This window comes from Schistocerca americana, chromosome X, assembly GCF_021461395.2.
Source record: "Schistocerca americana isolate TAMUIC-IGC-003095 chromosome X, iqSchAmer2.1, whole genome shotgun sequence".
Taxonomy (NCBI): Eukaryota; Metazoa; Arthropoda; class Insecta; order Orthoptera; family Acrididae; genus Schistocerca; species Schistocerca americana.
In genome coordinates, this window is record NC_060130.1 from 378,723,987 (window position 1) to 378,745,297 (window position 21,311).

General features: G+C 37.9%; 1 long non-coding RNA gene across 2 annotated transcripts in view; it reads right to left on the reverse strand.

Moving 5' to 3' along the window:
- Positions 1-7,344: 7,344 nt before the first annotated feature.
- LOC124556665 overlaps positions 7,345-21,311 on the reverse strand; it is a 28,048-nt gene continuing 14,081 nt past the window's right edge. The window contains exons 5-6 of one of the 2 annotated variants that reach the window (XR_006968651.1): positions 15,916-15,990; positions 12,936-13,073 (exon numbers count right to left, since the gene is read on the reverse strand). This is a non-coding gene — a long non-coding RNA (uncharacterized LOC124556665). Of the gene's footprint in view, positions 7,696-12,935; positions 13,074-15,915; positions 15,991-21,311 lie in introns of those variants that run through there. The other variant, XR_006968652.1, reaches the window with a different exon arrangement.

Here is a 21,311-nt window from a genome sequence, read left to right on the forward strand (position 1 = left end):
GCCACTGTAGTTTACTTAATAGTTATGGTCAGTTAAGGTTGTACCAGGTTGTAAGGCTGGGTGTGCTGCATACACATCAGGCATTACCTCATAATGATTGCATTCTTTACGTGTGTCATCAGTGTAGTACTAGAGTCCCTTAAAAACTGCAAGTGGTGAACAACCTGGAAACTGAGTAACGATAACTAAAGGGCCAGGTGACCTACATAACATTTTTGTTGTACATAGTTATCCTCTTGTTTTTTCCTTAAGAATAAATGGTGTCTATAGCAAAACTGAAATTTTCACTATTTAATTCAGATATTATTTGAAAATAATTTATTTATAGCAGGAAACAGAAGGATGGTGTAATGAAAATAAAGAAAACAATACAGACTTATCATATAGCATTAAAAAACATAATATCCTCAAGGAAAAGGAAAAATAAAAAAGAATGCAAAATAAAAATATATTAAACATCACTTCAATAAACATATACACTAAAGTGCCAAAGAAACTAGTAGGGCACCTGTACTCAAATACAGATATATGTAAACAGGCAGAATACAGTGCTGCACTCAACAATGGCTGTATAAGACAATAAGTGTCTGGCACAGTTGTAGCAGCAGTAACTGATCTCACAAGGGCAATTATCAAGATTTAAGTGAGTTTGAAGGTGGTATTATATTCGGAGCACTAGCGATGGGACACAGCATCTATGAGGTAGCGATCAAGTGGGAATTTTCCTGTACAACCATTTAATGAGTGCACTGTGAATATCAGAAATCTGGTACAACATCAAATCTCCAACATTGCTGCAGCCGGAAAAAGATCCTGCAAGAATGGGACCAACAACGAGTTGAGAGAATCATTCATTGTGACAGAAGTACAACCCTTCCACCAACTGCTGCAGATTTCAATGCTGGGCCATCAGCAAGTGTCAGCATATGAGCCATTCAATGAAACATCAATGATATGGGCTTTCAGAGTCGAAGGCCATCTTGTGTATCCTTGATGATTGCACAAAGCTTTATGCTTCGACTGGGCCCATCAACAATGACATTGGACAGATGATGACTGGGAACATGTTGCCTGGTCAGACGAGTCTCATTGTAAATTGTATCGAGCGGATGGACATGTACGGTTGTAAATTGTATCGAACAGATGGACATGTATGGGTATGGAGACAACCTCATGAATCCATGGACCCTGCATGTGTTATCAGGGGACTGTTCAAGCTGATGGAGGCTCTGTAATGGTGTGGGCCATGAGCATTTGGAGTGATATGGGACCCCTGATATGTCTAGATATGACTCTGACAGGTGACATATAAGTAAGCATCCATTCATATCCATTGTGCATTCCGATGGGCTTTGGCAATTCCAACAGGACAATGCGACACCCCACATATCCATAATTGCTACAGAGTGGCTTCAGGAACACACTTCCGAGTTTCAACACTTCCACTGGCCACCAATCTTCCAAGATATAAACAATATTGGGCATATCTGGGATGCCTTGCAATGTACTGTTCAGAGGAGATCTCCACCCCCTCGTACTCTTACAGATTTATAAACTGCCCTGCAAGATTCATGGTGTCAGTTCCCTCCAGCACTACATCAGACATTAGTCAAGTCCATACCACATCATGTTGCAGCACTTCTGTGTGCTCGCAGGGGCCTTACGTGATATTAGGCAGGTGTACCAGTTTCTTTGCCTCTTCAGTGTATGAAACATGTTTCTGTTATCCACAAAGAACTTTCACATTTGCCAATAATAATAGGAAACTCTTGCCTTTGATCATGATGAAGAATGTCAAACATGTGTGAATTTCTAAGAGACTAAACTGATGATGTCATCAATCCCTAGACTTACACAGTACTTAAACTAACTTATGCTAAGAACAACACACACACCCATGCCCAAGGGAGGACTCAAACCTCCGATGGGAGGGGCTGCGCAGTCAGTGACGTGGTGCCTCTAACCATGCGGCCACTCCGCAGGGCTAAGAATGTTTTATTGAGTACAAAATAACAACAATAATTATATATTTTGTGCATTTAAACTGTATTTGCATCAAAAGCTATTGCTTTGATTACATACCAGTGCAAAAGTTATGTGATCAACCAACTTTTGTTACTTTGAATTTCAGTTACTATTCTGCAAGGATATAAAATGTACACTGGACTGACAATGAATGATGTGTGCTTCTAATTATGTACAAAAAAAACAAACAAACAAAAATAAAAATATAAGTAATCAGTTCTCATTTTTATCTCTCTTACACATTCATTTATGTTCCTTTCCCTACCAGTTCTACCAGTACTACTGGCAATCCTATCATTTACTACAGCATTTATATAGTGTACCAAAACTACTGATCTGTCATTCTGGTAGTGTGCAACTCTAGATATATGATATAAATATTGCAGTGCTGTTGATTAAAGATTGTTCTTTTGTTGTTTTTATCAGGCTTATAAACTATTAGTAAAGTTAGTGCGATGGTGGAATCAAGGGCACAAGATGTCACCAGTCTGGAAACTGTGAAATTGTTAGTTAATGAAGTAATGTGATTAAGAGCAGAAGATAGGTTTGAAAATAATGAGCTAATGGAAAGGAATGAGAAGTTGGGGTCATTGAGATCACAAAGTCTAGGATCAGATTCAGCTGATGAATTTTGTTACTCCCTATTGTTTTATGGCACCTGAGACTGCGTTACTGTTTTGGGGGATCTCTTGTCATCTGCTGAGATAGGGGGTGGTCAGACAAGTAGTTGTCGCAAGTATGAGACAGCAGATTTCAAGATAAGTGAAGTCCTTTGTATGATAGACAGAAGTACTAAACAAGGCAGAATCTTTTAAGCAGTTAAGGCAAGCATTATTGCAAAAGTACAAGAAGCAGAATACAATGTGTTTTTTTTTTTCATGAGCAGCTAAGTATTATTACTGACAGGTCCAATAAAGCCATGGAAGATTTTTCAGAAAGAATTAAGAAAGTTAATGCACGTACATACAAATTAATGCAGAGAGATGAGGCAAACAAGGTGTAGTTACAGGAAGACAATTAAAGTGTGTCTGATGCATTCCTTAGGAGTTTGGCCCCAGAGGTTGTGCACTCATACACCTAAGGATTGCCATGCAGTGGTAACACTGGCATTGGAATTTGAAGAAAGTGATAGTGCAAGAGGGGTGAGAGATGGATGAGGTGTGTTTATGACTAATGTAAAATGTTTTAATTGTTAGTGTATGAGGCATGTGCAAAGGCAGTGCTGCCAGCTATGAAGGAATAGGAGTGGTATGAACCATCAGCAATATTACAGGAATAACAATAGCAGAGGTCATGTTGGTAATACGCACCTGTTAAACTCAAATGGGAACCCCAGAACCGACAATAGGCATTCCCAGTAAAAACAAGTGCAGGAAATATGAAGACAGAGGCGTAATGCACCACAGTGGGTAGAGTTAAGGCTTAGTTCACATGACTGTGTGTTTAGTGGCACCAAGAAGCCACTGGGAGTGAGTGTGGAGGCTGACTTAGCTGTTAGAATGTTGTGTGTTGTGAAACTGCTGAAGGGCAGTGGTTTATTATATGCCGTGTGCTGTTTAGTGAGACAAAGTTTTGTAGGCTTACAGATAAAGGACGGAGGCAAAGTAACACCCATCAATGCAAGCAATTTTGACCCCAAGGATGTTATGTTGTTAGGGATTACAGAAGAGGACAATTGCTGCATAGAAAGTGTATGCTATGAACATGCACAGGACATCACTAACACTTCAGGGCATGAGAATATTGAGTACATCAGAGGAACAGAGAGTGCACATGGCAGAACTGTTGGAGGTTCAGGATTAGATTTTCCACCGGGGTCATCACCTGCAGTGCCCATGATGCAACACAGGATTCCTACAATGAGTGAAGGGGCCAGCTAGCTGGCAGGAGAACAAAAGAAAGTGCTAGCCTATGGGCGACAGGAATTGTAATCATACCCAAAAAATCTATAGACAGTTCAAGGAAGTATCCATTTTGCTGCAGCTATTGACATTTGAATGTCTAGTCGAATCATCATTAAAACAATTGATAATCTTTGGCAGAGCCAGTATTTCTCAATTGTGTATTTGAGGAGTGGGTGCCATCAGTTGGATGAGATGCCAGAAGACAGGCCATGCAAGTGGTGGTGAATAGATAAGTGTTGAAGTTTATGGTGCCAAAGGGCTCAGAGGACAAACTTTATGTCAAACCTGATGAAGGAGCTTTGTTGGCTATTGAGAGTGAAGAAATTAAGTCAAATTCATTCTCAGTCAAATGGAAGGATGGAGTGAGTTCATCAGATGAACAGGAGGATGCTCAGTTAATATGTCAACTTCCTCCATAGTTACTGGGTAAGTATTTATCTTTTGTAGCGACTGCATATAATTTGGAAGTGTATGCCAGGATGGTTTTGTCACCAACTGAGGTGGTGTATAGTAAAAAGATACCATGATCATTCAGAATGATTAAGCAGAAAGGGTCCAGGAACGGAGAGTCAGTCTGAGGATTCACAAGAACTGTAAGGGAAGTTCGGAAAAATGTCCAAAAAGTAACACCAAGGTGTTGGTGAGGCAAGAGAAGGCATTGAAGCATATGGGAACCTTATTTCAGTATGAGATGAGTCAATGGGTGATGTTGTTGAGTCCATGCATTCCTAAAGAAAAGACAAAGAAGTTTGTGACGTGATACCTGGGCCCATACTAGGTGAAAGAAAACATGTCACCTGCAAATGTGAGGAAAAAATTACCAAAAAGGTCAATGATCCTACATGTTGGATATTTAAAACCCTCCATGAGTGCACCAGAATTGATCCCATGAGGAGTGTTGGTAGAACCAAATACAAAAGTAAAGAAGTTTGTGACATGATACCTGGGCCCATACTAGGTGAAAGAAAACATGTCACCTGCAAATGTGAGGAAAAAATTACCAAAAAGGTCAATGATCTTACATGTTGGATATTTAAAACCCTCCATGAGTGCACCAGAATTGATCCCATGAGGAGTGTTGGTAGAACCAAATACAAAAGTAAAGAAGAAGGAGCAGAAGAGTTTGCAATAGTAGGACGAGGACTGCATGCCTTGTACACAATATTCAGTAAGGGCAAGAGGGTAGTCAATGTGTTGTGTTATGTTTTATTGTGTTTCACGGGATATTAGTGTTGAGTAGTATTACAAGTATTTGTAGTTATTGTGTGAGAGATTCTGACTGCAAGACACAGCAGGTATCTGGGCATCGGGAATGATGATGGTACCTACCCTTAGGTTACTGTTTGGTGTGGGTTAGGAAGGAAGGATGCTAGTCTTGGTGGCCTTTCCACTTGGGGTGGAATAGGAGTGGTAAAAAAACATTGCATGGAAGAGGAATTTTGTTTCCAGGCACTAGGATATCTTATTGTCTAGTAACAGCTGGGCATTGAGTTTGACATTTAATGTATGTGAAACGAAAAACAAGTTAAACAGGACATCAGATGCAATGAGAGTGTTGAATAAAGGTAACAGAGCACTTGTACAGTTGCATTCCCCACAGATTGTAAGTTTGGAGAGTGGTGTGCTGAACAACACATGCATGCCTTGACAGCTAACTGGGGAAGTAATAAATTATGTCAGAGCACCAGCTAGCATTCTAAAGCGGGGTTTAGAGACAGTTCAAGCACAAATGAAAGTGTTGGATGTGAGAATAATGCTAATAAGACTTTTGCAACCACAAAGTGATAGTGTCTTGAATGCAGGAGTAGATTTAATGTGCTTGCAGGAAGTCATTCATTGATCCCTAAATGGGCAATTGAGTCCTGTCCTGTTGTCTCCTGAGCAAACTGTGAAAGGTGTGGAAAAAGCTATTACAGGAAGTATAGTTAATAGCGGAGCCTAACAGTCAAAATCTGCCTTTCTGCTATCACGAAGCAACTGTGGAAGTGAGAATGGTTATACATGTCAGTGAAAGTACCAATGACAAGCAAACATGTATTGTGTAGGTATTACATGGTACACACATATCCAGTAAGGTTAGAAATGGTGACACAGCTTGTGTATATAAAAGACAGTAGTACATTAGTAATAAGGAGAAGACAGAGATCAGCACACAGTAATGACAGAAGAACAATTACAGGACTGTCAAAGCAGGGTGATCACCATATGTCCTACTTGAAAGAACCAGACTGTGCCATGCAATTGTTCAGGGGCAAGGCAGAGGGTCAGCCATGCCAAAAGGAGGTGATGGAACAGAGGCCATACTTACAGTGTGTGGTCTACATCGGGTACACACAGTGTACAGTGATATGATAGTATTGGAGAATTATCATGAACAGGGGAAGCTCATGGGAACAAGACAAATGGGGCTAAGATGCAGTGAGTTGTTAGCTAACGGAACCATCTGTGATATTATGGGACCAATGTTTCATTTACCAGCTACATTGAAGGGAGTTACTCACTTGAATATAACACAACCACACCTCTAATAGCTGGACAAACCCTTGGAGATGTTTCCTAAACAAAAGCATACCTTCCCAAATGATACCTGGGAATAAAGTCTAGTTCATGCTCTTGGTCAGACAATAGCCACACAGGAGAATCAGATCACCATGGAGCAACCAATCTAGCATGCTGAACAGTATCAGGATGGTAGACAATGGGTAACCATGACCTCAAGTGTCACAATTCCTAGTGCCATAGTGACTCTGATTTTCTTTTGCACAGATTTTATTTCCTTGAGATGGAGAGCCATTCAGCAATTGGATTTGTGGGTAATTCAGGTCTCAATGGTCTGGATCCCCCAGCATGAGATGGAGAGTATTTTGTAAAAGATGCATTCATTAGACTTTAGGAAGATTAAAAGCATGAAGAATGCTATGTAATGAGCAATAAAAGATCTTCATGCATGCTGTGTAGCCCTTATACATATCTTATATCCAGGACAGATGAGAAAGCTCTTAGAGATATGCCTGTCATCATTCTAAAAATTAATGTTTTGCATAAACAATAACAACCAAAGATAAAACCAGTCTCCTCAAGAAGGTAAAATAAACAAAAAGAGAATAAATTCTAAGCTGGAAAACAAACATGTCCAAGCCTATGAGCGATAATAATGAAGGACACACACTGATTTGAAAGGTAAAACATAAGGATTATAACAACTATTCCAGAAATGACATGATACAAAAGAATCAGGAGCATAATCCACAAACATGGCTAGTATAAGGGAAGACCAAACCAAAAGGGAAATAGAGGATAAGACTGGATAAGAATTCGGCAAAAGAAATGGAAACAAAAGTAGGCATTTTATTGTAACTGACAAAATGAGACGCTGGCTGAAAAATTTAATAATTATTAAATTACTCTACTAAGGAACAGTGTATCACAGAAATATATTTTTATAGGATTTCAGCTTCGAACAGTATCATTTAAAAACCAAACATATCAATAATTTGTGTAAACAACAAGACATGACAATATTTTCATAAGTGAATATCTGAATGAGTAATAGAGCTTGCTCCTGGTGCTGCTGCCTTCGCTACTGATCATGTATGATCACGGTTGTTTTACAGGTACATGGCAACACTATCATCAGTAGCTCCATACCTACTGCCCATAGAACCACATATTACAGTTTCTTCCTGACCCAGTTACATATGGAGTACAGGATGAATGTGGAACAGGCAAGAGAGGTAGAGTAGAAGTATAGAGGCTGAGGTAAGTTCTGAAAATAATTCAAAAAGCAAAAGAAATGTCAGAAAGAAAAATATTTGAAATTGTGTATTACTGTCAATAAATATCTGTATGTAAGAAAAATCATTATGAATATAAAAATTGTACATTAATTTAAAAATATTCAAAGAGACTACGAGATGTCTCATAGCTAATGGGAAGGCTTTACCTCAGCTCTCACTCAAGCCATAGACAAATGTCCAAGAGAGAAAAAGCAACAAAGGTAGACTTAGGTTGAGACATATCTGCACCAGAGAAAGAGAACAGACACATTGGTGGAGACAGAGACGTAGGGTTAGTGACTTAGTGGACTGGGCAGAAGAAGATTTTAAGTGCTGTTAAAACAATGTATGTATGTGAGAACAATGCTCTGATGTGTAAGTTGCTCTATTTCAGATCAGCAGTGGTGCATCTATATCAGCAGTGCACCAAAACTTCATTTTCACATGGCGCTAATTGTAGGAGGAAATGTATAAAATGTGTACATATGTTCTGAGAGGGATTTAACCCAATTTACCTGATTCTATAAACTTCCAATATTCCCAGCTTGGACAAAAAAAGTACCATACTGCACAAAGACTATTTGCCCAACATCCACTACAGTCATGGGGAGAGTCCTCTAAGTTTTGTCAGTAATATAATAAGCTATTTGCTCATGGTGTAATTGAGAGAAATTTAAAAGGAATCAGAACACATGTTTCAGCAAACTAGTCTTTTCCTCAAAGCTGTAATCTTTTATTTACTATTAGATTTTTCCCCGTCATCCTCTAAGTATGCCAATATTGGTAACAGAGTCACAGTGTTCAAGTAACATTTAATAACTATGAAAGAATTGTTAAGGTTAAGCTGAAGGTGAAACAGTACTGGGCACTGCACAATAATAACTGTAGATGGGTAAAATCTTAAATTCAGGTATTGTAGACTGTATATGACAAAGTCAATTTGAAGTGAAAAATTTCTACCATAATTACCACTGAACAAAATAGTCATTTGAGTAGTTAATGCCATTAATGGAGATATTGCTGAGAGTGCATATTCAGATTGATTTATTAAAGATCAAAGTAAATGCACTGAAAATGTGACTTAAAACAGAGGGCTGAACACTGAGAGTATTCGTGAAACATTGAGAATAGTAGAAATTTGGTACTAACAACATTTTTATTGTGTCCTGCTGTTAGATTTAGCATCTTCTCTGGAGTTAAATTGTCTTTTGCATTGCATAATAATAATGTCTAGAGAGGAAGAGTTACTACCAGATTAGAAAATTTAACCCACGCACTTTTTTTTTCCTTTAGGGCAGAGAGCAGTGACAAATATTTTGAGAGTTGTAACACTGAAGATTCAAAGAAAATAATAAGATCTATAATAAGTACATAAGGTTCAATTAACAAAGCGAAAGCAGACTGCCAAAAGAAAATTACTACAAACACCAAAAAGACATTTTACATGTCAGGAAAATGTTCTCCCATATACCAGTTTCACATGTAAACAGTTAAGAAAAATTGTCATCAGTGGGGACTGAATGCTGTATCTTCTCCCACACAAGCTCAACAACACAATCACTCACAGATATGTTTTTCCTGGGCTCCATAGCTCTGGTGATACTTTTAATTATCATTTACGCATGTTATACTGGACGACAAGACACAGTATGAACTAAATCAGTGTTTTAGTTCATACTCCATTGACATACAATGTTTGGTACTGATCTGGGTGTCTGACATCCGAAGGTTTGGGTGTAAGAGAACTGAATTCCTAACAGGCTATAAGAATTTATCAAGTACATCAATATGGGGGAGCAGCATAGGTGGAGGCCCTTCAGAGTTCTTAACTGTGGCAAGTGTCCCTCCCTCCACATTTATGTTGAACAGTGAGAAAGCTGAGAGTATCAACTAGTTTTGTGGTGGAATCCAGCCTCATAAATCTTAGGACTCATCCAACACCTGTTTCATCATATGTCAGTATGAAGGGAGAGAAGTACTTAGCACCCGTCTCTCCTCAGGTCAGCCAGGACAACATACTTTGTCAATATATGGGCCAATGTGAGAAGGGAGGCACACAAACTTGAGTTGTTCCTCTTTCCATAAGACAAAATTACGAGTAGGCTTAGGGTAGGTAATCTGCAGTCTGCATAAAGTGATAAGATACTTTCCACAATGTTTGGTAGTGGTTTCCTTGATCATTATCAATCTACTGGGGGGAACTAAAAGCTTACCAATCCCTACCCCAAGTTTTCAGGATTAGATGATTTTGTTTCATCTTAAGTCAATACCAGGTATCCCAATGTCTAGTAATTCATTCTTAGCAGATTTTTCAGCAAGTCAGTCAGCAAGCCTGTTTCCTGGTATACCTACATGCTTCAGTGACCACTGAAGTATCATGACAGCAATAGCCTGGTCAAGTTCACAAAATGTGTTCCATGGGTAATGCTGGCTAACAGCATCAAGACAGTATAATGAGTCACAGCATGTCAGAAAATTTTTATTCTCTTTGTTTCCAATGAGTTACTGTTGGCTCCGCAGTCAATGTGCTACATACATTTGACAAAAACAATAGTTCATAGTTACTTGTGTACACAACTGCATATTCAACACAAGTTAAAAGAAACAGTTGTCTATAGACATTAAGGTCTGTGTTACCTTCAGCTCCACAGAGCAGATCAAACGATATCTTTGGGTGAGCTATGTGCCAAGGAAGGGTCTGAAAGAGGGCCTGTGCATGCTTGTTACTGGATATAGCTGAAGATAATTCCTTCATACTTTCCTAACTGACAGACAGAGTAGGATGGCATTGATTGCCAGGCAACTTATTAATTATTATTACACAATTAACTAGATGTTCCTGACACTAGACTCACAATGGTGGTAGCTAGAGATGGGCAGTCCACTCCTAAATTGATGCAAAATCTTTCTAAAGAGTGGATGATGGATGATTCAGAAATAATGATTGGCAGCTCATCTGCTTTCAAAATGCACCTCTGGTAGAGATGGGCAAAGCTGTTCTTTTCAGTGACTGGATCAGAATTTCTCACTCACTGAAATGAACTAGCTCATTTTCATGACTCAGCACTCACCATTCATTCACAAAAATAAGTAAAACGAAAATACATTGCCTTTTAAATTCAGGTCACAAAAACTGTATTTTTATCTGATTTGGTCTTACTTAGAAAGAACATATAAAGAGCAGTAATAATTTTGAGTTGTGTCCCTAGTAATTTTCAGATACAAGAGTTTTAAATTTCATATGCTGTAAAAATTATAAATATTACAAGAAAATCCTAAATATTTTTTATCAAGTGGAAAAATTTTAAGAATCAAGACTGATCCTTGTTATATTTTTATTCTTTTATTGGGAAAAAATACAAAAATTATAACAACTGTAACTGAAGTGTATCTGCAGTCATCAAAACTTACTGTCAGTGTTACCATATATGCTCCCATCAAGGAAAAATTAATCAGTATTGTCATTTATACATAAAATTTGACCCATATTAGTTGATGTGAGTTTCTTTCACTTCTTAGTGGACATTTGTCCTGCATTTGAAAATATTCATTCACAGGTCACTCATGTTGCTGTGACACATGTTACTTTTAGAACCAGTTGATACAGTACGGGCCACAGCAAGTTTCTCGTTTCCCACCAGTTTAAGGGATTGCTGTTTCTAGGCAAATATCCCTCTAATAAATATTTGTCCAGTTTGACAATTGCTGCACTTTCTAAGTTGTGACTTGCTTGGAGCTGACTAATAGTTTCTTTGAACTCCTCCCAGACTGAAGAAGTCTCATGTGTCACAGTTATAACTGGTTGAGAAATAAGCTCTGTTTTTTGTTGTTGAACAACCAACACATCCATTTCTGCAATATCCTTCACATAGCAGTCCTTAAATGTTTTGCCTTCTGAAAATCCTTGCCTTTGAATTGGGGATCCAGTAACATTGCCTGACTAATCAGTTCATTGATGGAGATAACCCCAAACCACTCTGATAACTCTTTAACTCAAATTATCAATTAATAACTAGGATATTCTTTATTTTTATCTTTAAAAGATTTTAGTTGCCATTCCATTAATCTTGGCAAGATGTTTATTTTTAAAAGTGAGACTGTTTTCTCTGAGGACACTTCTTTGGTTATCTCGTTGAAAACTCTCAAAATGCTCAAGGCCTGTTGCATTATCTCCCAGTCTGTGCCTTATAAGTTTATGGTGATCGATTTTCCAGCCAAAATAGTGAGGCAACAAATTATGGCATCTTTATTTAAAGTAAATCTTTGCAACATTTCATAAGTGAAGTTCCCTGCGGATGGCACATCTTGTTTCAGTTTCAGTTGGTCTTTTTTCCCCTACTTTGCTTAAAGCAAAGGGTTTCTCCTTAAAAAAGATAACAACTCATTTGGCCTCGTTAACAGTTTTCTGTATGAACTTCTGAATTGTGTGTTGCGCAGTGAGGTTTAAACAATATGCAAAGCATGGGATATGTCAAAGTTTCAGAAGCACAGTAGTTAATTTCATATGTGACACATCATCTGTTATTATGGAAGTGATTTTTAAACTGATATTTCATTTGGGATAACAGACTTTACTCAGTTTGACATGTTTTCTGCAGTGTGTCTCCCTTCAAATTGTGAGCACTCGAAAAGGTGTGGCTTCAGTTCATTCTTCTTATCTATGAAATGTGCAGTGGGTGACGAAACTAATGTTGTTTACACTCATCCATGCATCAGACAAAACGAAGACTGCCTTTTCAGCATTCAAATCATTTTTAATTTTATCAAGTAACTCATGATGCAAACTGGGCATTAGGGAGTTTGACAACATTTTTCGTCTTGATTAATTATAATCTGGGCAAAGCATATGTACTAAATTCTCTCTCTTCAACTGTAGAGAAAGGATGATTTTCTCTGCAAATCAAGTTTAAAAGCTGTACATGTAATGACATACTTTTATTTAATATGATCGGCTTTAGAATAATAAAAAAAATAAAAAAAATTACTTATTGGCTGTTGTAAATGAAAAGCAGTTGAGGATGAGGCCACCACAAACGGAAATAAATCAGGACTTGGTCCAGAAACTGATGACACTGATGGGCTGGATACAGCTGAGACACACTTGCCTTTCTGGTTGGATACCTTTACCAGAGGTGGAAGCTGATGTCAGTGAGAATGGCTGACGAGAAATAATTTCTTGAATTTCTGCATTGGTTGATGGCTTCCTGACCCACATCATTCCAGAGGTACTGTAGAGTGCTTCAAGTTTAGATGTCTCTTCATGTTTCATGATGTGCCAGAATCAATGGTAATTATTTGCTGTCTGTAGTGGCCTTTTCCTTTTTCTTCCATTTTGGTAAAATGGTGCTGAACATCACTCGTAATTTCACTAGATGAAGACAATGTGGATGACATATTGTTGTGCAGCACTGAAAAGTGCACTGGTAAAATTAAAATATTTACTAGTAACATCACCATTTTAAACTGAAAATGCTTAAAACGAGAACAAATATACATGCAACCCATTCTGTAATCAGAAGTTATAGAGAAGGATGTAGAACATTGTGATCTGTGAAATCTACACCCACAATCGTGAAGTTTGTATCATATACAAAAAGGTCTGAAACAGTTATAATGATTAAGAAACTCACAAAGACCAGCCTGATAACACGCAAAAATTTCACTGCTGAAAGATAAAAATTGTGAATCGAGATCTCTGAATTTGGGCTACATAGCAAGTGAACAAGAGATGGCAGGATAAAGACTGGAGAAAAGTAGAGCAAATGAACTCTAAAGCCTGTGCTTTAGGAGCTATGAATTTGTCTACTCATGCAGCCACTAGTTCTACCAGTGTGTCTGTATTGTTAGTTTAGAACATAGTTGTCTATCACGTTCAACTCATTCCAATGAACTCTGACACATTTTTTCAGAATAGCAATATCCATGTCTTTCTTGTAAATAATGTGGACACCTGGCTCAAGCCAAGCATGCTCCCCAGTTTGTGTAAATATAGACTCAGGAGGGTAGTTGCTTACAAACGCTTTAACTTACTGCGGACCATGCTACTCACATACATTACTAATGAATACAAACAAATCAAATATATGTTCATAAATATCAAATCCCTTAAGAAAATTTGCCTAGTGTGCATCCTCCACAGACCTATGAAAGTAGGTGGGATAGCCCGTTTCAAAACTGATCTTTCAAAATTCATTTCTACTTAGGAGCATACAAATAATGATAGGAACCCATAACATAAATACTCTGCCCCTTCACTGTGAAATTCAAGTGTGTGGTTCCTTCCACAAATGTAACAGTATTCCACTTTGTACCTATCCATAAAGCAGCCTACAGTCCGGCCCCCGTGCATATATTTTCCACTAAATCCACAAGCAAAGAAATTAGTACCTGTAATACTAGCTTACAACATAATATTCATGACTTACTCTCTAAAATAGGTAACAAATAAACTGTGCCAACATACAGAGACTTTAAGTGTATCAGTGTGCCTGCATTTGCAGGGAGATACAAGAGATGATTTGGTGGATGCCTTCCATGCCATTCTCGAAAGTGAAAGACCAACTCCATGAATTTAGTACCAAACTAAATCTATTACACAATAAATATGCTCCCCCAAAGAACTGAAGGGAAAACCTGCACCTTGGCTAATGGAAGAGCAAAAACAGTTCATGTATCTCAGAGACTGCACACCAGGCTTACAAATGACCTCCTACCCTTGAAAATAAAATTGATTACAAGCATAAAGCAAACAGAATCAATAAATCTGAGAGAAACAATAACCAAGACATGCCAATACATTAATCTAAAACATAAAGACCAGGTGTTCTATGGAGAAGCTTCTCTGATCTAGGGAAGAGTATGCAAAGTAGATGCTGCAGCTGATCCCACTGTCCCAACCAAAGAACTAAGTCAGTACTTGACTTTAGTGACAACCTTCACAGAACCATAAACAAAACATAGACTTACTGATTATTTTGAGAAGGTAAATGATCGTAGTAGCTGAAACACTGTCGAAAAATCCTTCAGCTCAGTGTTTACTGTACGGGATGGCATTGCAGTCCGAATAATCAAGCTTATTGTTGACCCACTACTGCTCACAATAACTGCTGCTCCCTAGACATCGAAGCTCTTGCCTGGACAACACATCAGAAAAACTCATTACCATCAGAATAGAAGCACTAGAGATCCGATTGCTAAAAAGAATGGGTGGGTACATTCTGTCTGACAGGAGAGTGAATGCAGAAGTCAGAAAAGAACTGCGAGTGAAAAACATAAATGAGCAGATTAAAGAATACAGAAACAACTGGAAGGTTTATGTCACAAGAAGGGAAGATGACAGATTACCAAAATTGGTGATAATTATTACCGAGTGAACGGAAGACACTTAGGAAGATTTAGGAAAATCAACAATTTCAACCAAGAGAACATAACAGGCAAATGCCTGATATATGCAGAGAGAAGAGATATCATTTTAAAAATATTACGATTTTCTTAAGTAACTGTGATTTCAATAAGTTTTGTAATTACATATAAAACTCTGATCTGATGTAAGTGGACTCCTGAAGGCATGAATCTGTTCAGGTTAAATGAATAAATAAAAAAATTGAACATAATATTCCCAGGATGAATGATCAATATTCAGGAATATGACAGGAACAATCATTTGAAGCAGGAAACTTCATGTGGACATATGCACTATTCTGAATGGTTTCTGAGACAGAACATATTTAATGTACATTGTTACTGTTTACAATGTGCCACAGTAGTTTAGACACAGTTGAGATGAGTAATTTGATGTTGGACACATGGTCTATCAAGTCGGGAAACTACCACAAACTTGCTTACTTACACCTCAACACATGCATGTTGCACAAGATTTTCCATATTCTCTCACTCTCTTCAGGCAAACTGTAAGTCCTTGAGAAAAAATGAATAGTCATTTTTAAAGGAAATTTAATTTAGTTTAATTTTATATTGCGAGACGTTTTCGTTAGAGACTGCAGATTTTGTGTTATTCAAGAAAAACATACAAAAGGAACTTTAAATATGTTCCATCTCAGAAACAATTTGGAATAGGGCATATGTCCACATTTAGTTTTTTGCTTCAAATGATCATTCCTGTCATATTTCTGAACATAGACTATTTCTCCTGAGACAACCATTATACATGGGCTATAATGTATGTTAAAATAATTGTGTGTAATACATACCATTATATTTAGTATCCAATCCAACCAAAGTAATTAAAACCATCGTAAAGGCTACCAACACACCAACAACGGCAACTATAAATGCAACAGACACAGAAGAAGACATAATAGTACACCTAACAAGAACACTCACACAACAAGTAAACAGAGAAGCAATGACATAAGGTGATGACTAGAACAAATCAAATAAGAATAAAGAGCTGAACTTGGATGGAGAGGTGCTCAGTCAGGGAAGTGAGTTGTATGAGGTAACAGGCGAGTCATGGCACCCTTTAAATATTCTAAATTTGGAGAAAGCAGTGGCCGCACGGGCCGGTCGGTGGGCGTGGGCCACTCGGCTGGGCGACCACGTGGTGCCAAAAGTTAGCCGGATGAGAGGGGTTGCCCCAGCGTGTGGTCCAGCCACATGGCTGGGAATTCCACTGTGATTAGGCTGGTGCTTTGTGTCAATGAAGGAGATGTCTACACTGGGAGTGCCAAAATGGTGGACTTTGTGAAACCTTAATGGCAGACATTTCACAGTTCGTATAAAAATTAATAGTAGTCAGATGAATCGTAATACCTCAAAAAGAAACATGTACATTACTATTATTTACACAATGATTCTGATGGTGTCATCAGATTTTCAATATCTTTATTAGTTTAAAGTTTAGTATCTGAAGGTAAATTATACAAGTAACACCCAGCAACAAATTTCCAAAAAATAAATGCTTCCTCCAATTATGTCAATTGCCATGTCTTTAGAAAGCTATTAGTGTTAACCTAAATTGGTATGAATTACAAGCATGTAACTTAAATAGTACATGAGTTATTGGAGGTCAAAGTGGCCGATTACTATCGATCGCATCAGGCCATAAGTACTCCACAGTTACACGAAAAAGTGGTAGCAGCATAGTTATAAATATATTGAGTTACCCATGTTGTTGTTAATATCCGATATATGCTATTCATGAAGAAACTGGTCAATTATTTACTGTGTTTTAGAAAGCACAGAGACATTAGGCTCCTGGCCTACCTTTTGCTTCCTTCCTTTTGATATATGTTTATTAAATTGTTTATGTATTTAATAATGTGTGTTAAGGCATGTTTATGGTCCAGCCATAGGAATATTTATTTAATTTAAAGTTATTTAAATGTAACTCCAGTAATTCGTATGTGTTAAATATGTGTATGGGTGCGTTGGCTTGAAGACATAGCACGAGCGCTCTAGCCAATTACAGCACTCGTGAATGGGGAGACTGGATGGAAGTGAGTTCAGGAGAGAGGACACGAGGCAGTGCTGGAGGGTACAGCACGTGACATGGGAAGTGTAGGACACGACAGTGCGACGGACGCACAGTCGCGGAGAGACTTGGAGAGTGTGGAGCGGTTTGCGCTTGTTCGTGGCAGATAGAAAAACTTTAGAGTGCCAACTTGTGCACTTGTGAGATTTCCATGGCTTCTACAGTGAAGACGTAGTATGCATTGAGAAGTGAATAACCCGTGAGCTGTGTTGTTGTTCGTAACTAATCATGTGCTGTAAGAATCTATTGTTTCTCTGTTATTCAACTTATATTTTATTTAATTGCTGGACCGTCGACACCAATAAGTGTTTTGCAGAAATATACCACATTCTCAAAAGTACTTTTATGACTATACACATCATTTAAAGTCATTAAGATAACACCTACAGATTTTATTTAATTGCAATCTTTCATTTATAAATTACTATGTTGCTTTAAAAATTCACAATTGCCGAGTGACAGAAACCTTCAGCAATTCGATTCATGTGTGTATTCTTATCATATACTGTAGACTCAGCAGTATTTGGCCTGTACTGCAGCAACTATGAATCCCAGCCCCTAGACAATGAAACCAGCCAAAACTTTTAATACTGCATCTCTGAGTCGGAGAATACGTAGTTGAGGGCCACCACCTCATCATTTTATCTATTGGAAAGCCCACAGTTGTAAGCTGCATCATTGTGAAAAGAGTGCAGTGAATGGATTGATGCCTCAAGTCACCATGAGAGCAAGTTGTCATGGAGGGGAGCAATGAGCTAGCTTGCAATCCGATCTGTAGGAGTGGTGGGGAGTAGTGAGATACACAGCAATCTTGCAGTCTGATTCCTCAGAGTAGTGGGGAGAGCAGTGAGCTAGTGACATGGCCTAGGGTCTGATCGGTGAGAGTGGTGGGTAGCCTGAGCTCCTGGGAGGGGTTTGACACCTGGATCACTTTGCGATAATCTCTAAACGCATGGTAGCTGAAAACCACAGATTTTCTGATGGTTGCCAACACATTCCGAGTGCAGTGCTCAGTCAAAAGATAAGAAGTAACAACTCACTAAAAATATGTAAATGTTTATTGTTTTACAGTAACAATACAGACACACTGGTAGAACTAGTAGCTGTATGAATAGACAAGTTCATAGCTCCTAAAGCACAGGCTTTAGAGTTCATTTGCTCTGCTTTTCTCCAGCCTTTATCCTGCCATCTCTTGTTCACTTGCTATGTAGCCCAAATTCAGAGATCACGATTCACAATTTTTATCTTTCAGCAGTGAAATTCTTGCGTGTTATCGGGCTTGCCTTTGTGAGTTTCTTAATCACTATAACTGTTTCAGGCCTTTTTGTATATGATACAAACTTCACGATTGTGGGTGTAGATTTCACAGATCACAATGTTCTACATCCTTCTCTATAACTTCTGATTACAGAATGGGCTGCATGTATATTTGTTCTCGTTTTAAGCATTTTCAGTTTAAAATGGTGATGCTACTAGTAAATATTTTAATTTTACCAGTGTACTTTTCAGTGCTGCACAACAATATGTCATCCACATTGCCTTCACATAGCGAAATTACGAGTGATGTTCAGTACAATTTTACCAAAATGGAAGAAAAAGGAAAAGGCCACTACAGACAGCAAATAATTACCATTGCTTCTAGCACATCATCAAACCTGAAGAGACATCTAAACATGAAGCACCCTACACTTCCACTGGAATGATGTGGATCAGGAAGCCAAATAAGATTGCCATCAACCGATGCAGAAATTTGAGAAATTACTTCTCGTCAACTATCCTCATAGACATCAGCTTCCACCTCTGGTGAAGGTATCCTCCCAGAAAGGCAAGTGTATCTCAGCCGTATCCAGCCCATCAGTGTCATCAGTTTCTGGACCAAGTCCTGATTTATTTCCTTTTGTGGTGGCCTCATCCCCAACTGCTTTTCATTTACAACAACCAATAAGTAATTTTTTTTAAATATTGTGAAGCCGATCATATTAAATAAAAGTATGTTATTAAATGTACAGCTTTTAAAATTGATTTGCAGAGAATACCATCCTTTCTCTACAGTTGAAGAGAGAGAATTTAGTACATATGCTTTGCCCAGATTATAATTAATCAAGACGAAAAATGTTGTCAAACTCCCTAATGCCCAGTTCACAACATGGGTTATCTGATAAAATTAAAAATGATCTGAACACTGCAAAGGCAGTCTTCCTTTTTTCTGATGCATGCATAAGTGTAAATAACATTAGTTTCTAGTCACCCACTGCACATTTCATAGATGAGAAGAGTGAACTGAAGTCACGCCTTTTCAAGTGCTCACAATTCGAAGGCAGACACACTGCAGGAAACATGTCAAACTGAGTAAAGTCTGTTATCCCAAATGCAATATCAGTTTAAAAATCACTTCCATAATAACAGATGATGTGTCAAATATGAAATTAACTACCATGCTTCTGAAACTTCGACATATCCCATGCTTTGCACATTGTTTAAACCTCACTGCACATCACTCAATTCAGAAGTCCATATAGAAAACCGTTGACGAGGTCAAATGAGTTGTTATCTTTCTTAAGAAGAAACCCTTTGCTTTAAGCAAACTAGAGGGAAAAAAAAAGACTGACTGAAACTGAAACAAGATGTGCCAACCATATGGAACATCACTTATGAAATGTTGCAAAGATTTACTTTAGCCTCACTCTTTTGGGTGGAAAATCGATCACCATAAACTCATAAGGCACAGACCGGGAGATAACGCAACAAGCCTTGAGGATTTTGAGAGTTTTCAATAAGATAACCAAAGAAGTGTCCTCAGAGAAAACAGTCTCACTTTTAAAAATTAAAATCTTGCCAAGATTAATGGAATGGCAACTAAAATCTTTTAAAGATAAAAATAAAGAATATCCTCAAGGAACAGTTATTGGTTGATAATTTGAGTTAAAGAGTTATCAGAGTGGTTTGGGGTTATCTCCATCAACGAACTGATTAGTCAGGCAATGTTACTAGACCCCCGATTCAAAGGCAAGGATTTTCAGAAGGCAAAACATTTCAGGACTGCTATGTGAAGGATATTGCAGAAATGGATGTGTTGGTTGTTCAACAACAAAAAACAGAGCTTATTTCTCAACCAGTTACAACTGTGACACATGAGACTTCTTCAGTCTGGGAGGAGTTCAAAGAAACTATTAGTCAGCTCCAAGCAAGTCACAACTTAGAAAGTGCAGCAATTGTCAAACTGGACAAATATTTATTAGAGGGATATTTGCCTAGAAACAGCAATCCCTTAAACTGGTGGGAAACGAGAAAATTGCTGTGGCCAGCGCTGTATCAGCTGGTTCTAAAACTAGCGTGTGTCACAGCAACATGAGTGGCCTGTGAATGAATATTTTCAAATGCAGGACAAATGTCCACTAAGAAGTGAAAGAAACTCACATCAACTAAAATGGGTCAAATTTTATGTATAAATGACAACACTGATTAATTTTTCCTTGATGGGAGCGTATGTGGTAACACTGACAGTAAGTTTTGATGACTGCAGATACACTTCAGTTACAGTTGTTATAATTTTTGCATTTTTTTCCCAATAAAAGAATAAAAATATAACAAGGATCAGTCTTGATTCTTAAAATTTTTCCACTTGATGAAACATATTTAGGATTTTCTTGTAATATTTATAATTTTTACAGCATATGAAATTTAAAACTCTTGTATCTGAAAATTACTAGGGACACAACTCAAAATTATTACTGCTCTTTATATGTTCTTTCTAAGTAAGACCAAATCAGATAAAAATACAGTTTTTGTGACCTGAATTTAAAAGGCAATGTATTTTCCTTTTACTTATTTTTGTGAGTGAATAGTGAGTGCTGAGTCATGAAAATGAGCTAGCGTATTTCAGTGTGTGGCCAGTTCTGATCCAATCTCTGAAAAGAACAGTTTTGCCCATCTCTTCTACCAGAAGGCTGAAAATGGGACCTGTGCAAATGGCTCCATTTGTCACGCTCATGGGGTTATAGTATACAGGTTCTAACTTAATGCCATTGGTACTCTTGATCCACATGCTATGCGTCTCTACCCTAGGCTGGATAAGATTATTTATTTGTAGATAAGAAGGTGGGCAGCTGCCTA